This window comes from Cupressus sempervirens, chromosome 6 (assembly GCF_028749045.1).
Source record: "Cupressus sempervirens isolate cs-2001-9-10 chromosome 6, ASM2874904v1, whole genome shotgun sequence".
In the NCBI taxonomy this organism is placed as follows: Eukaryota; Viridiplantae; Streptophyta; class Pinopsida; order Cupressales; family Cupressaceae; genus Cupressus; species Cupressus sempervirens.
The window spans coordinates 614,182,487-614,200,848 of NC_143123.1; the positions used below are offsets into that span (position 1 = coordinate 614,182,487).

Sequence of the window (18,362 nt, forward strand, 5' to 3'; positions counted from 1 at the left end):
ATTACATAGACCACAAAAAGATACACAATTACAATGGTTTCAACACAATTGCAATTATTTCAATGCAATTGTTAGGCATACAACAAGATATTTGAAATATTCAACACCCCTTATATAGGATTATCAATAGAGTTTCATTTGGTCCCAAAACTATAATCAAGTAACGAACCACTTGTGCCTATTGCTCAAATATGAACACTCAATGAAATCCTAAAAAATGAGCACATGGATTAGAAAGAAGAAGACAGGTAAACACGCCATAATTGAAATAATACTGCCAAATACTTAATACATCACAAAATCTAAATTATTTTGATCATAAAACTATTTTTGAAAACCAAATTGTAAAAGTAATCAAGTCCCCACCTCAATCTTGAGAGATTCAATGAGAGGAATTTCAATAAATAAATATCTATTATTTAAATATCATCATCATAATTAACCTTTATTAAAAAATATAATAATTAGGTTATAACTAATATTAACACCTAATAAATACTCTTTTAATATAAATGTAACACTTAGGCTATAATACATTTAATACTCTAAACACTTTAAATAAATAGTAATAAAGATAATAATTCACACTACTAATAATACAAGGAATACCAAAACTCACATACACAAACTAGGATGATCAGATATCGTCATCTTGAAAATTTCAATGAGGTACTTGTTGTGACCACCAGTCACCATCGCCCAAGTCTGGGATCCCCTTTCTGTTTTAAAAAAATATAAATTTCCAGCTGTTTGCTTATTCTGTAGAGCGCATGTCAGTGAAGTAGAGAATAGAATTCTTCATCATTCAAAAAAGCGCGCTCCAGAAATCATGGAGCGCAGTTTTGAGGAAATGGAGGAATAGAATAGAATCCTTCATTCCTTGAAAATTCCACTTTCATGAAGTGGTGGATCGAGCGCAATTCAGCAGGAGTGAAGGAAATTTCATGTAAAGAAAAATCCTCCATTTTGGGAAATCTTTGTAGTTTCCTGTTAACTTTCAAAGCTGCATGATACTGGACTTAACCTTTTCATCAAGCCTGACTATAATAGATTTGTGGCAAAGGCACATTTGGTTTCCAAGATGACATAGTTTCTGAATCAACAAGTCCAATATTTCTGTGATGTGATAGGAGTCGGTGTTCGAAGGCTCCACTCTTGTCACTGCACCAGATGAAGCTATGAGTTTCAAGTATAAATTAGGGAAAGGCAGATTTTGAAGGTGCTTATCGACATTTGTAGTGATGGTCTTCATCAGATTTGGGTTTTGTACCGTGGGTTTCTTTGACTCATCTGATATCTTGACTCTTCAGCATGATACGTGATAACAGAGATGCTATCATACTTTGTATTCTTCAAAACACTATACAAAGTTGCAGGAATGGGATCGGTGTACATGGTTTCTACTGAAAAACTCAATCCTTGTACACATGATTACTCTGTTTTGGGATTCAGGATTCCCGAAAATCATGGAGCACAGGTCAGCAGAACCAAGGGAATGGTCAACTAATGAAAATCTCTAGTGGTTTTAAAATTGCATATCCTTCATTCTGGAAAAAGCCTGATCCCAAAAAGTGTGGAGCGCAAGTTTGAAGAAGTCATGGAAAAGACAAATTCCTTCACTCCATCAAAATTCCGCTTTCCATAAAAGTGTGGAGCGCAAGTTTTAAGGGAGTAAGGAATATTTTGAAAAAAGACAAAGTCCTTCACTTACAAAAAACTAGCTCCTGTAAATTGATTGAAGCACAAAATTTATCATAAAAATCGTGAAAAGCGGGAAAACTAAATTTTTTGAGAAAAAATCCAAAATTTAGAGGAAGAAAGTGAAATTCCTTGAGAAGTGAAAAATTGGGTTAAGAGAAAAGCAAAAAAAGCAATGTTCCTTCAAAACAAGTATTTTTTGGATTTACATTAAAAAATTAAATATTAGTTTACTAATATTTAATTTGATTTTTTTTTTTGAATAATAATCCAAAAAATTGAAAGAATGAGATTAGAAAAAGTTGCAAATAAATTTGATTTTTTTTTTGTTCCATTTAAAAATGGAAGTTAATTAAATATTAATTTTTTTAAATTGATATTTAATCAATAAAAGTAAAAAAAAATCAAAATGGGTTAAGAAATACTTAGCTTCATCATGAAGTTAAGAGCATAAAAATAGCAACCTTTTGAATCAAACAGCAAAAAAGCGACAAGTGGCGAAAAAAATGGAAACCTTGATGGTTAAGTAAAGCAACTGCCTAAATTTAGTCTACAGCTTTAAAGGCATCTTTTTGAAGAATGATTTATATAAGATACCCTCTGATTCATTCAGGCTCACACGAAAATTTGAAGAGCAAATTGAGAATAGGAGTAAGCTTCGAGGAGTTCAAGGAAGCAGATTTTTTGGGAAATCTTTTGAAATTGTTGAGGAGCTTTTTGGGAATTCACGACAAAAGATTTTGAATCCTATCAGAAAGGAATTTTCTTTGTAGTGAGTTGTGAAATTTCATATTTCTCGCAGAAGTGTTAAAAAGTGAATCTTGAAAGAAGTATGGAAATTTTGGTGAAAATCCAAAATCTTTGTCTTATGGACAAGTCATATCTGTTGTTTTCAATACTTTCCTTGCATCGTCTTATGTATGTATGTTTTCTATTTTGCAAGAAAGGAAAATGGTAGAGCCTAGGGGAACAAGAGAAATGCGAGGACAATTGATAAAGAATGAAAGGAGAGGATTCTATCCTGAATCCAAAATTGTGTCAAAGTGGGCAAAAATTGGAGATACAAGTCTTGGTGGCCTTGATTTGAAAGATTTTAACCGAAGAATGCTCGGATATAATGACTATCACCCAACACACCTAGCTACAAAAATTGTAAGAAGTGGAATTTTTGCTGCAGCTGGTTTCCCTCCTTTTCAGCATCCAGAGTTAATCGTGGAATGTACCAAGCACTACAGTCCTAGAGACAAAACCATCCAGAATTTTGAATGAAATATTCTCACAAATTTTTCTCCGGCATCCATTTCTGAAGCACTTGGAATTCCTTCAAATCCAAGGATGGTCACAAAAACACAAGACCAAGCACTAAGAATCTATAGATCTGGAATCAATTTTTGTGAAGAAATAATCAACAAAAGATGGTTGAAAAAGAATAGACTGCATCATTCCAAGATTCCTAAAGAAATAGTATGGCTCGACTTGCAGAGGGAATATAGTGATATGGTCATGATGTTGAGTCACATATTTGGCATGCCTTATTCTTATAGGTTTGAATCTTGGATGTGGTATTTTGTTGAGCAGGTAATGGAGGAAGGTGACATAATAGATTGGGCTGGGCTCATAAGTGATAACCTAAATGAGCAGTTGATGAATCTAGAGCATACAAGGAGATTTTACATGAGCCCCTATGTCATCTACATGCTAGCATAGAGGACGAATTATGATGGACTACGATGCAAAGGACCAATTGGAAGCGGAAGCCAACACCTCAAAGTCCATGAATGTTACCCGCAGTTGCATTTGTATTCAATGGATGATTACATGAGGGTAAATGATATATTTTCCATGTGCATAGTAAGAACATTACAAAAGAGGCACATATAAGAATGTCAATGGGTGCAATGAAGTTGGTTGAGGAATATGGTGCCTAGTTGATTCAGTTTCCTACCTTTTCATACATCCGAGTTCAAGGATTCGCCACGGAGCCATACAAAATTTCCAGGTATCCAACAGATAAGATGGTCTTGTTAGAGCTTACTCGACAACTTATTTCCTATGACAAGATTCAGAAAGGGAAGAAGAAGTTGGGATTGCAGTTTCCAATTTCCATAGGAGAAGGGAAAAATAGGGTATGCCCATGTCTAAAAGCTACAGAGAAATCATCAGATGAGCTCCACTTCTTTCGCCTTCCGCTTTATCCAAAGAGGAATGATTTTGATCCTTACAACAAGATCTCATTAGTAGGAGGATCAAAGTACCAACACCTTGAAGACTTTTGGGCAAATGCAACAGACGAGAATGAGATTAGAAAAGGGTTGCATTCAAGACTACCATTGAACATTATTAGAACATGCAACATATTCAAGGTTCCTAATCAAATGGAGGAGGAACCAAATGTGATGCGAAAAGGATTCAATCCAAAAATGACAACTCAACCATTTGATTGGAAGAAGAAAGAAATTACAGATCTCGAAGCCCTTTCAAAACCAGTCTTAGATTTTACAAAGTGGTGGATCAAGCATAAGCTTGAAAAATTAGTTGCACCAGCTAATGGATTCATATATAGGTTGCTTGGCCATAGACTACTTAGGGATGAAAGATCAAGACAAATATCTGAAGGGACTATTGAGGAAAGAGGAACTCCATCCGAAGATGTAGGAACCAAGAAAGCAAAGGAGGTACCTCGAGAAAAGTGTCCTAGGATTGAGGAAGTTATCCAGGAATCTCAAAATAAGAAGCAAAAACATGGAGATGCTCCCTCTTCTTCGAGTTCAACTCCAAGTATCCAAGAGATAGAAACTTTTGAAATGTAGGATGTAGGGACAAGTATAAGGAGATTTGAGCAAGAAGAGAATTTGGATAGGCCAATTCATGATAGCTTGAGTATAAATGCTTATGAAAAGTCCATGCAAGAAAGAGGGAGAGATCAAGATATCGCTACAGAGGAAAGTCTCGCTACAATCTTAGAGTGAGAAATGATTAATGATGGAGATGGTCCACTAGAGGGAGAAACTCTAGGAGTAGAAATACATCTTCCAAGTGCTGAAGCCGTAGTTCCTGAGGTTACAATGGATAGTCCAGGAGGTGAAGAGGAGATTGACATTTGAGCGGTCCAAAGGAAAGAACAATTGGTAATTTCGGGGGACCAAAATATACCCATTCCGGAATGGTTGAGGCAAAAAATTCAATTGCATCAACAAAGGAAGGTTGATCCAACAATTGAATTATAGGAAATTTTGGCCCAATCAAATCGATCAGAAGAACAAGGGAAAGCAAAAAGATATACTAAATTCATTAGAGGAGAATTAGGATCCAGAATCTTGCAGATTGCGACTCCCACAGTTGACAAAGGGAAAAATCAGATTGCTCCAGATGAATATAATGTTACAGAAGTAAATCGTGGTCGGGCCTCCCAGGAGAAAATATTGGAAGAATTTGATGACTCCACACAGGCTTTGAAGGATAGGCTGAAGAAAGTAGAAGAAGGGTACAAAAAGCAGAAAAGAGAAATTCGAGCCTTATGTCAGTACATCAATAACTTGCCTCATCTAGTAAGAGAGGAAGGTCCATCATTTGTCCCTCCAATAGGTGTTTCCAGTGAAGTGATAGGTGATATTGATAGAATCAAGCAGATTGCTCAGGGTGCAAAGATTTGGATCGAAGGAATTCAGGAGGTAGCCTTCAAACATGCAGAAGAATTAGTGCAAGTTCACAATAGGGCATTGGCTGCAATCTCTAGGATCCAGTGCATGGAGGAATCATGGGTGGATGAGCATATTTACCAAGACGAGGTGATTGCCGACATTTAGAGTCTGATGGATACCCTAAAGCAAGAATTGATTGATGGTCGAGTTATGAGCGAGGGGGATGTCTATGATTTTATTTGATGGTATAGTGCAGTGATCATGGCTAAGGAAATGTTTGAGATCTTTACTAGAGAATCTAGTCGATGGAAAAAGATTGTTGATAACATCAAGCAAGGAATATCAAATGTAGTTGCATCCTTGTTATCACAAAGATTGGGGGAAGGAGAAATGACAACTGATAATCTAAAAGTCAAGTTAGAGGAATTCTTTCAGCTAAATGTATATGGAAGAGATGATTTTGAGAACTTCTCCATCTTCTCAAATACAATGCACACTACTAAGGACTTACTACTAGATTGGGATGAAAGCTTGGGAAAAGCAAAAAGAGCAATTGTAATTCTAGAATTCAAGAAAGAATCTGCAACAAGCATCAGTATAGAGGAGTTGGAAATAGTGTTAGATCGATTTTGATCTTTCAGGCGAAGAAATCAAGGATAGATGCATTAAATGCATAGTGGGTGTGCATAGGGATCATTTATTACACCCCACTCCTTCTTAAATGAGCATGCATAGTGGGCATTTATTACCCACTATGGTAGTGGATTCCTTGTGGCATTAATGTAGATTCCTTTCCATTTCCCTAACCCTAATTAGGGCTGATGTGGCATGATCTTGGCCATTGGTTATTGTGATCATCTGGGTCACCCGTAGTAATCGAGGGCCTATATAAAGGCCTCATTTCTCATTTGTAAGGGGAGATTTTTATGAGATTGTTGCTATGAGCTGTTGAGATAATAAAGTTTTCATTGGAGTTTGGTGAATACTTGATGTGTCATAGCGCTTGCTTGTTCTCCTAAATTTCTTCAATTAGATTAAGTTTAACATAGTTAATGTGTGGTGATTACAATGGAGAATATGATGGTGTATTGATGAATTCCTTTGGTTCATACTTTTGATGTTTTAGTGATTCTAATTCATTGTGTAAAGTTAGCTTGAACCTCTTTCATGCATATGCTCAACTTCTATCATTTGTATACATTGTTCTTTATGATGTTGTATGCAGTGATATGAAAATATTTGGCATAACCCTTGAAGATTGCACTGGTTCACGCTTAGTTGTAGTATAACTTGGCGAAGCGAAATTCAATAAATTGAGGAATTTGTCCACTAGAGTACTATTTGTTGTTCTCATTACCCTTAGGATTATAATAGAATTCCTGAACCCCATATTATTTAATTTCTGCATATTTTGTGAAAATTACAAAAGCACTTCATTGCAAAACCTTAAGATAGCTCCCACATCTAGTATGGCTTGAAATGAATATAAATAAACACGTAAGGCCCCTTGTGATCATCAGCAAATCACATCAACCACCGATCTTATCCACAGTCAAGATCTGGCATTAAAGGAACCTAGAAGTCATTGTATGATCTTCTAACAATCTTAGCATACACAAGACTTTATTCAAGAGAGGATAATATATTTTGGTATTTTGTTCTACTGTTTGGTGAGTCATAAAACACACATCAACAGTACCTACAAGACTAGGTAATTGTCCTTACATAAGACAATGGCTTAGGCCAGGTTTGGATTTGGGTCCTTTGGTTACCTCCCCTCTACCACCATCACCGTGTAGTATAATCACATGTTTGAAACAACATGCATGCATATAATATGGCATTGAAAACAAAAATGAAGATATAATTGATACAATGTATAAGCCTCACAAGTGAGTAATATGACATCCTCTCTCTTCATATAAACATGTCATGTAAAGGTCATCATAAGCATGTATGTAAAATATGGCAATATCCTTAGTCATCCTCAATAACATTATTCCAACCACATAAAAGACCAAAATAATAAATATCATAAACATGAAACACAACCAGATCATCAATATATGATCATAAGAATAAGATAGTAATGGATTAAGCATATCAATATATTCACCATTAAAGTATACCATCTAGTAGCATCTTTACCAATTCATTATACTAGAGCATTACAAATAGCCTAGCACACATATCAAAGTCAAAAAAAGGTCCTAACTTACACATAAGTTGAATAAAAACATATGCAAGGGTATTATATCCAACCTTTTATCTTGTTTGGTATGCTAACAATTTTATATTTGTCTTACTTCTTCTTTATCTCTCCTTAATGATAAATGTTTGAGTTTGATATGAAACATCAAGGAAATAAATTACTAGACTCAAACTAGAAACTATGCACAATACCTTTTTTTTTTCCAAACACTAAATGGACCTTGTGTGTGTGTGTGTGTGTGGAGAGAGAGAGAGAGAGAGAGAGAGAGAGAGAGAGAGAGAGAGAGAGAGAGAGAGAGAGAGAGAGAGAGAGAGAGAGAGAGAGAGCATTTGCAATTTCCTTAGGAGAAGAGTGTAAGTATATAAAGTATAAATATCCTTAGTCATCCACTCTCTTCACGTAAACAAATTATGTAAAGGTTATCATAGGCATGTATGTAAAACATGACAATATCCTTAGTCACACTCAATAACATTATTACAACTACATAAAAGACCAAAATAATATATAACATAACCATCATCAAAATATGATCATACGGATAAGATAGTAATGGATTAAGCATATCAATGTATCCACCATAAAAATATTTCATCTAGTAGCATCTTCACCAATCCATTATACTAGAGCATTACAAATAACCTAGCACACATATCAAAGTCAAAAAAAGGTCCTAGCTTACATAAAAGTTAAAATAAAAACATATGCAAGGGTATTATATCCATCCTTTTATCTTGTTTGGTATGCTAACATGTGAACATTTATCTTACTTCTTCTTTATCACTCAACGATAAATGTTTGAGTTTGATATGAGATGTCAACAAAATAAATTACTAGACTCAAACTAGAAACTATGCACAACACCCATTTTTTTCAAAACACTAAATGGACCTTGTGTATGTGTGTGTGTGTATAGAGAGAGAGAGCATTGCCAATTGCCTCAGGGGAAGAGTGTAAGTATATAAAGGATAAATATCCTAGCAACCAACCAGACAAGATGCCAAATCCACAATCTATCTATGCACATAAGTATGATTAGTCCACAATTATTGTCCCATCAATCATAACTTAGAATATGAGGAAAATGAATAGTTCTTCACATCAAATCCTAATAAGGTAACCATGTTCAATGCACCTTAGAAATAAGAGGAGACTCCCTTGTGTCAAAAATCTTCTCGTAAATAAGGGTAAAAGATGAGAATATATTATTGTTGTGACCATTGCATATGCCACTCACTATATTGTTGTAAGCATTGCATATGTCACTCATTATGTTGTTGTAAGCATTGCATATGCCACTCATTACGCTTTATCATAGCTTACATATTCAGTAGAAATTTCTCTTATGCAATAACATGTTTTAAGATCTTCATTTTGCTACACTTCTTTATATAATGTTATGCTTTATTTAAGCTTTTCAATTAAACACCTATAAACTTATCCCTTACACCTCCTTTTAAATACAAGTACTAGTTATATCTGTTCCATCATATTATTTCTTGAAGACATTCTACCAAAATAATATACATGCTTTGCTAATGACTCCACATTTGTCCTATAGGCTATATTTAGCTTCCAGAACGTTAAAAATTATATCAGCAACCATCCTAACATGCAGTTAAAAATTCATCTGTCCATCCATCCTGCAAATAATCGAGCTTCGAGTGTGCTGGTTAAACCTGATCCCCACTGAACGGCACATTTAAAAGTCAAAGCTTCGAATATATTGTTTAAGCCGGCCCACGTTTCTCGCCAAAGATGCGGGCGTTTTTGTCATCTTCCATGAGTGCTGTGCTTTGGATAAAAGATACTAACATTTTTTAATATTTACAAACCCATCTTAAAGAAACGAAATCATTGGTTCCCACTCAGATCATATCAGAAATCCATTCAATGGAAGAACAATGGCTGTTTTGGCTCTCTGCTTTACTAAGCAGTGCGACGGCCTATTTCTTGTTAGATTTCACGTGGAAAAGAATGAAGAAGAGGAGAGCAAATCCCCCCCCTGGACCTCCTGGCTGGCCCTTTCTGGGAAACCTACTCCAGCTGGGGGAAAAACCCAACGAATCAATGTGGGCTCTTTCTCAGAAATACGGTCCACTCATGACTCTCTCTCTCGGCATGAAAACGGCTGTTGTGGTTTCCTGCTCTGAAATGGCAAAGGAGGTCTTCAAAACCAACGACCAGAATTTTGCAGGGCGGACGGTGATAGAAGCGGCAACGGCTCTTTCCCACCACGAATCTTCAATCGTGTTTGCTCAGTATGGAGATTACTGGCGCAAAGTGAGGCGAATTGCCGCCACACAACTCTTCACTCCCGCCAGACTCCAAGCGCTGCAACATTTCAGAAGAGATCAAATCTCTGAGACAATGCGAATTGTGTTCGAGAAGAGGGGAAAAAGTTTGAACATTGCAGATCTGGTGTTCTACGAGGGTCTCAATCTCATGAGCAACGTTATCTTCAGCAAGAACTTGTTCGATCCCAACAATGCGGACTCTGCAGAATTGAGGAACTCTTTTGGTGCATTGGTGACGTTGAGCGGAAAACCCAACTTGGCCGACTTTATCCATTTCTGAGAATCGTGGATCCTCAGGGCGTGAGCCGTGAGATGACCGTCCATCATAAGCGATTGCATAACTGCTTTAATGTGTTCATACAAGATCGGCTGGAGGGGAGGAGGAAAGGCGTGGGTCTTCCCAAGGAAAAGGACTTTCTCGACATTCTGCTTGATTCCACTGCCGGTGACTTGACTCTGCAGAATCGCAGAGCTATAATTATGGTAAGTGTCGTGATTAATCAAAAGACAGATTAACAGTTGGATTGAAAATTGTAGTACGATTAAATTGTGTAGTTTCTGAGTCAAATTTTCCATTAGATCTAGGTGATGCTTATTGAGGTGATCATGTAAATTTTTCTTATTAAATTACTAATTATGATTGTCATCAGAATAATTGATGAGTGGCTTTTTTATGATCATGTAGGAACTTTTGTCTGGTGGTAGTGATACTACTGCTACAACAATAGAATGGGCTATGGTGGAACTCATTGCCAATCCTCATATCATGAAGCAGGCACAGCAAGAATTGGAAGAGATAATTGGTCTCAACCGAAAAGTGGAAGAATCTGATATAGATAGTCTACCTTACCTCCATGCTGTAGTAAAAGAAGTTTTTCGATTGCACCCAGCACTTCCACTGGCAGTACCTCATAGAGCAGATAACTCATGTGAGGTAGCAGGGTATATGATACCCAAGCACACCATGGTGATTGTGAATGTGTGGGCAATTGGAAGGGATCCTAAAATTTGGAAAGAACCTTTGAAATTTATGCCAGAGAGGTTTTTTAACAGCGAGATTAGTAAGATGACGTACAAGGGACAAGACTTTGAGTTAATACCATTTGGAGCTGGAAGAAGAATATGCTTAGGACTACCTCTGGCTCATCAAATGGTTCATTATACAATTGCTTCGTTAATCCATTCATTTAATTGGAACCTTCCAATAGTGATGAATAATGAGAAAGTAGACATGAGTGAATCCTTTAGAATTGTATTAAAAAAGGCTATAGAATTGCACGCAATCCCCACACCAAGGTTACCGAATCATTTATATTGAATTAGTACATCAGAAATAAGGATCAATGGAATAGAGGTCAAAGAAGTTTACACTGAATTTTTTGTTTATGTACTTGCTATTTTACCAAATTTGATGTTTTTATGTTAAGTGGTATTATGAATTGTTATGCTTATGTGCCTTGTATGATAATGCAACCTACATATTGTATATCCATATTTTCTATTCTTGTTAATTTGAGATCTTTGTATGTCAATATTTCTTTTTCTTGGTAATTCTAATTCTTTATCAATCTAATTGTCATCTAATGAATCACAATCTCACTATATTGCATTTTGGCTTCTACATACTTCATAGTTTGTATTTGGGTTCTTGTTTACTCGATAGTTTGAAATTAAATAGAATTAGAAGATTTAAGTCTATATTTGCCTCATCATCTCCGCTTTGCAAATGATTTATTTTACCCCAAAGTTGATCAATATGGTTTTGGGACAATGCTACATCAGTCCTATGATATTTGGAGAAAAATGGGTATGCAAGGTCTCGTGTGTTTGGCTCTAATCACCATTTTTGGCTATAACCAATGCTATTGTTCAACATCAATCAATTATGCTATGCACTAGTAAATTTGGACCTATTTTTCAATGCTTTTCCATCGAAATTGTGATTTAAAAATTTCAAAACCTACCATTGCTAAATTGGAATCAAAAGTTCGATGGAAAAGACCAGTGTTAATATATCGATGACAAAAACAATCAAAAATTATTGCCATCATTGTCCCATGGTGGTGCCAGACAACTAGTTCAAAAAGTCGAACTATCGACACCTATGAGAGATGGTTCGATAGGTAGTCCACATCATCAACGATAGGAGGCATTGAACTATCGACTACCTGGAGATATGTTGGGATAGATTTGTCATACTCTCGACGACAATATCCATTGAACTATTGATGACCTGTAGAGATGTTTCGATGGGTTGATTATACTATCAACAACAGTAAACGACTCAAAATAGAAACAATAGTCAGAGTTAAAAAAAATTATATAATGCAACAAGAAGAAATTTTTTATAAAACAATTTATATTGAAATCATTTTTTGACTAATTATTCTTCATACCAATCTATTCATCAATTAATTTACTTTATGATTATTGTTTAAATTTTTCACATGTTTAGAGACCTTGCCTATTTTTCTAATAACTTATGCTTGACATGCTTTGATCACTTAGTTCACACTGATTGCTCAACTCACTCTGATCACTCGGAATGCACTACTCACTCGACTTGCACTGTAATTCTACTAGAGAATGACTAAGTGTTTTGTCATTGCCTTGTCAAAACCTAAATTATATCAACAATGAAGTTCCCCATTATGATAATGTATGATTTTAGTTAAGTTTTCCATTTCTTATCCAGTTAATAATGAGAAATCTCTCTTATCTCTCTTTCTACATGTTTATTTCAATCATCATGATTTGAAGCACATTACTGTATGATAATATATCAAAATATAATGCTCCTATTGTGAATATAGGTGGTTTGTCATTGCATCTTAGTTGGGGAATAAAATAGGCAAACAATGTAAGAGACGGTGAGGATTGTGAAGTTTAAGCACATGACAATTTGAATGTTAATCATTATTAGCTTAGTTAATGAAGAACTTTGATGCAAATGATGGTCAACTAAAGTTTGGCTTATTTGTACTATAGGTAGAACACATACTTGAGTATACCTTACAAAAAAGGTGGTTGGTCACCAGAGGAGGACAAGATCTTGTTTGAGGTAAACTTCAAATAATAAATTGGATATTATTGTAGAGTGGTGAGGTGTAGACTATTCACTCATAACACTATGGAAGGATGAACACTCTTAATACCATCAAATTCTTATGAATTCAAGCCTTTTGGATCGACCATTGAGCCTGTAAGTTTAGTATTCAAGAAAATCATTTATATTAGTGAACCTCTCAAAAAAAAAAATCTAATTCACAACCAAATTTAAGGGAACATCATGCAAGAAATTGAGTATATATATATATATATATATAGCAAACTAGACTATAGAAGCTAAACCACAAGAAAATGTACTGAAGTATAGAAGCTAAACTAGAAGAAAACATAGTAAGAGTTTAATTAATCCTATCGTTGAAGCATTATATGGGATATTTTTTTTTTTAACTCACTACTCCCAACTATAAGGTCAAAAAGATAACTTCCTTCATGACCCACTTTTGTTAACTATTCATACTCAAAAAATTTCTTAATTTTATCACTAAAACTAGCAATGATACTACTATGAGGATATATGATAGGTCAAATAGCAATAAGATTCTAATTACATAGCCTTCTTAAATATTATAGAAAGAACCATCCAAAATTTATAGGCAATATTAAATTTTATATTGATAAATACATTATTTTCTTCATGTTGAGTTCTTGATGTAGAACATGAAGATGTAGCAAATAGGCTTTCAAAAAAATGATTAATAGATTTAACTATAGAGCAGTTCTATGATAGGTCAATTGATTATGAAAGTCAATAAGAACAAAAAGTGAGGAGAGATTTAAGAGCGCATAAGATGTGTTGTAAGACCCCTACATGTACGCGTAGAATAAATAAACCACAACTTTACAAATGTGTCCTTGTTAGAGTGAAAATTGGATAGGTTAAGTGTGTGAGATGCGATGTTTCATTTGGGGCATGAGTGATGGTTTTTCTTGAGAATACTGGTGTAAATCACACGATGTCTCTCCATGTGAAATTTTTATGTAATACATTTTATGTAGGAATGTTATTAAGAGGGCTCCTACGATTCTCGAATATCTTTACTTCACCAAAATTGGAAACTAGATGAGAATTATGCACACATATTTTTCTTGAAGTGATAGTTTGACGAAAATGCTTTTTTTTTATAAATTGTTGCTAATAGAGGATTTGAGGGTTCTTATACTTCATGTCTCACATTCGTACTCCTTCATCTAGCTGTTGTATTCTGAGGCCCTAATCCATAGCTTGTCATACCATTTTGTTCACCTACATGATAGACTCTCCATTGGTATTCTATGCTAATCATTTATGTATCAAATGTTAATCATTTATGTGTCAACAATTGTCGCAGTATTACTCAAAAATAGTTATAATATTAAAATCAATGGACAATAAATGTATAGAAAATTTTCATAGTTATAATTGAATATCATCACACGTTTTGCATACATTATATACATTCACAAAATAATAATTAAACTTGTTTCAACCTGAACACATACCACATGTATCACAACTCCTTTAAATATTCTTCACTAATTTGTATTCTAGTATAGTTGCAACAACCTCTCCCAAATTTTCTCCGTCCTTTATGCTTTTGATGGACGTCCAGAACCTACTTCCATTTGAATAAGGTTAGGAAGAAGTCCAGATTTGAACATATCAATTGCATTTAATGGCAAATCTATTTAATTATATACTATGTTCTGCATGTTCCATCATCATAATTCTTTAAGGCATTCTACCAAAATAGTTTATATGCTTTGCTGATGACCAAAATAGTTTATATAGCTTCTGGACTTTAAAAATTCATCTGCAACTCTAACATGCAGTTAAAAACTCATGTAGATCTATCTATCGTGCAAATAATCCAGCTTGGAGTGTGCTGTTTAAGCCTGAATGCTTGGAATGTATTGTTTAAGCCAGCCCACGTTTCTTCTCCAAAGATGCGGACGTTTTTGTCATCTTCAATGAGTGCTGTGCTTGGTTTCTTTGGATAAAATATACTAACATATCACTCGCGAGAACGTCAGAGCTCTGATTTTGGTAAGAAGGGTTAGAATGGTTTTACATTAGATTTAATGGTTCTAAGTTCAGATTTTGTTAATCTTGAATAAACTTGAATTCAATATTTAATTGAGAGGCTGGCAACACCTTACCAGACTGATACTTAGAATAATCTTATGTTCTTTTGCAGTGATTCAACTTTATTTTTTACATATATATTTCTTTGGATCAAGGTTTTATTATGTGTATTAATATGAATAAAAGTCATATTTTTATAGATTATATTTTGTAAAGTTCTAAATTTGTTTCCTCATTCTATTTTCGTGGTTATAATTATAGGCACTTTGTTTACTTGTTATTAATCAAAGGTTAGACTTGAATCTAAGAAATTTTTGAAAGGCTCACAACAACTTACTATAGTGTAATAATCTCATGTTCTTATACAATTGGTTTAACTCTATTTTATGCTTAAACACTTAGAGTGTGAACATGTAGATATTTTTCTTCTTAAACTATTGTAATACGATAGATAAACAAGTCATATTTTTAGATTATATTTTATAAATTTCTAATTTTGTTTCCTCTTTCTATTGGCAGTTATAATTATAAGAAGTTTGTCTACTTTTTCTTAATAAGAGATTAGATTAAATATTTTCATGTAAGATATTTTAATATATTATTTATGATTTATTATGTTAGAAATATTGATGAGTGGCTATCTTATGATCATGTAGGAACTTTTGAATGCAGGGAGCGATACTATGACAACGACAGTAGAATGGGCTATGGTGGAACTCATTACGAATCCTCTTATAATGAAGCATGCACAAAAGGAATTAGAAGAGATAATTGGTCTCAATTGAAAAGTGGAAGAATTTGATATAGATCGTCTACCTTATCTCCATGCTATAGTGAAATAAGTTTTTCAATTGCACCCTACACTACCTCTGGTAGTACCACATAGAGCAGATAACTCATGTGAGGTGGTAGGGTATATGATACCCAAGCACACCATGGTGATCGTGAACTTGTGGGCGATTGGGAGAGATCCCAAAATTTGAAAGGAACCTTTGAAATTTATGCTAGAGAGGTTTCTTAATAGTAAGATGACCTACAAGGGACAACATTTGACTTGATACCATTTAGAGCTAGAAGAAGAATATGCTTAGGACTTCCTTTGGCTCACCAAATGGTTCATTTTACTATTGCTTCCTTAATACATTCATTTGATTGGAGCCTTCCAATAGGGACAAATTATGAGAAAATACACATGAGTGAATCCTTTGAAATTGTATTAAAGAAGGTTGTAGAATTGCATGCAATCCCCACACCAAGATTGCCAAACCTTTTATATTAAAATGACATGTTAGAAATAAGGGTTCTATGATGAGTTTCTAGTTGTGTGAACACTACTTTCTAGCACTTTTACCGAGTTTGATGTAAGTTTTATGTTTAGTGAAATTAAGAATCATTGAATATAATTATTAGGTAGACATGTATTGTCTTATGTCTATTTGCATTACATATGTCTTTTCAAATTTATTTAAGTAATATTATTATTTTAATTTCCATTTTGTATCACCATCATTATAATACATAACTAATAGTTTTTCTTTTTTATGGATAAGAGGTCGAAGCTAAGATTAATTATTATTCTATATTGTGATTAATTATTATTATTTATTAAGCTCGAGTAGACTCGAACCCAAGACCTCCCAGATAAGAGGCTCTCAATTTACTATTGTGTTGTAGGCTCCTATGTAATACAGTTAATAATAGTTATATTAACATAATATTTATGTTTTTTTGACAACTTGTGTTTGTTTGGCATATTAGGTAGGTCTTTTATTCTTATTTTTTCATGGTGACATATCTATCTATCAACAAAACTTATTAGGGAGTGCAATAAGTAACTACAAAGTTTCCTCATTTATGAAAATCATCATCTTACAAGCCAAACAATGATATTTTTCCCACATTACAACCAAAGTTTGACTATATTGATGTACAACAAGAAAAATTTATTTCCTAGATGAATAATGTAGCTTGGAATTATATAAATTAAGAAACATTATTCTCTAAGGGTGAATCAAGTCATTTTGAATCATTTTGAAGAGAGATAATTGAAAGAAATTCACATAGGAATGCAACCTCTCATAAGAATTCTAGTTCTCAACCAAATTTATGTCTCAATAGTTAATCATTTATGTATCAATAGTTAATCATTTATGTGTCAATATTTTCCATAATATTACTCAAAATTAGTAATAATATAGTCAATGGGCAATAAGTGCGTAGCAATTTTTTATATTTAAAAGATTAGAAATGTGAAGAATTAAACATAATAGAGCTAGAATTGCAATTCCATTATTGACTTGACCAAACTATTTGACTTGTGTATTGAGGGTTTAGAAGCATGTGCAGTAGTGGTATGGGAAGCACATGTGGAATGAAGGATGTCTTAAAAGAATACAAGTAAGAGGCAATGAAATTGTAATTGAAGAAAAACTTATTCTATCAATAGAGAGTTTTTAAATGAAGATAAGGAGGAATGAGACAAGGAATATTAATAGAAAACTTATATAGATATGAGTATCTCTAGCCTTGTTTTTAAACACAAAAAACATTAGCTTAGACATAAGTCATGATAATTGAATATCATCACAAGTTGGTATACATTATATATATCCACAAAATAATAATTAAACTTGTTTCAACTTGAACACATACCTCATGTATTTCAACTCCTTTAGGGTACATTTGGTTGTGGGAATAGGAATTGAAAATTGGGAATTTCTATTCTAGAATAAGAATTTGTTCTCTTTGTTTGGTTAGACAAAACATAAATTAGAATTTGGATAGGGACATAGCCGTTTCGAATTTGATTGATGTACCCCATTCCCTTAAAGGCCCTAACAAGATCAACAATGATGATATTATCATTGTTCTTTGGGTAAGTTCTTGGTTTTCATATTATTTATTTCTCTCCAGATCTATAAATCATGCCCCTAATAAATTAACATTTGGGATTAATGGTCACATACTGAAGATTATCTTTCACAACACTGATATAGTTGTTTTAGTAATAAAAAAGCTGCAAATTATAAAGCAATCAAGAAAAGTGTGAATTAATATAGAAAAACTACATTCGTTCATTTATTATTTGCAACTAGTCATATGTGAAGCTCGACAAGTGCAAGGCAAACCAAATGACAATTAGTATATCAATGGAAAAATATATCACTATGAAAATATACACAAGATCATGTCATTTGCAATATTTTTGAAATCAGAATAAACCTTTTCAAATTAGAATAAATGCATCAATTCTAATTCCATACTTAATAGTATAAAACTTGTTTAAAAAAATCTACACCAAACATTACTTTTACAATATCTTTAGAGTTAAATGATTTCTTTCAAATTAAAACTATGATGTATTAAATATATGTAATCCATAC

At 33.8% G+C, this 18,362-nt stretch overlaps 1 pseudogene; it reads left to right on the forward strand.

Annotated features, from left to right (window-relative positions):
• Nucleotides 1–9,444: 9,444 nt before the first annotated feature.
• On the forward strand, nt 9,445–11,166 carry LOC149553739 (geraniol 8-hydroxylase-like; annotated as a pseudogene).
• Nucleotides 11,167–18,362: the final 7,196 nt, after the last annotated feature.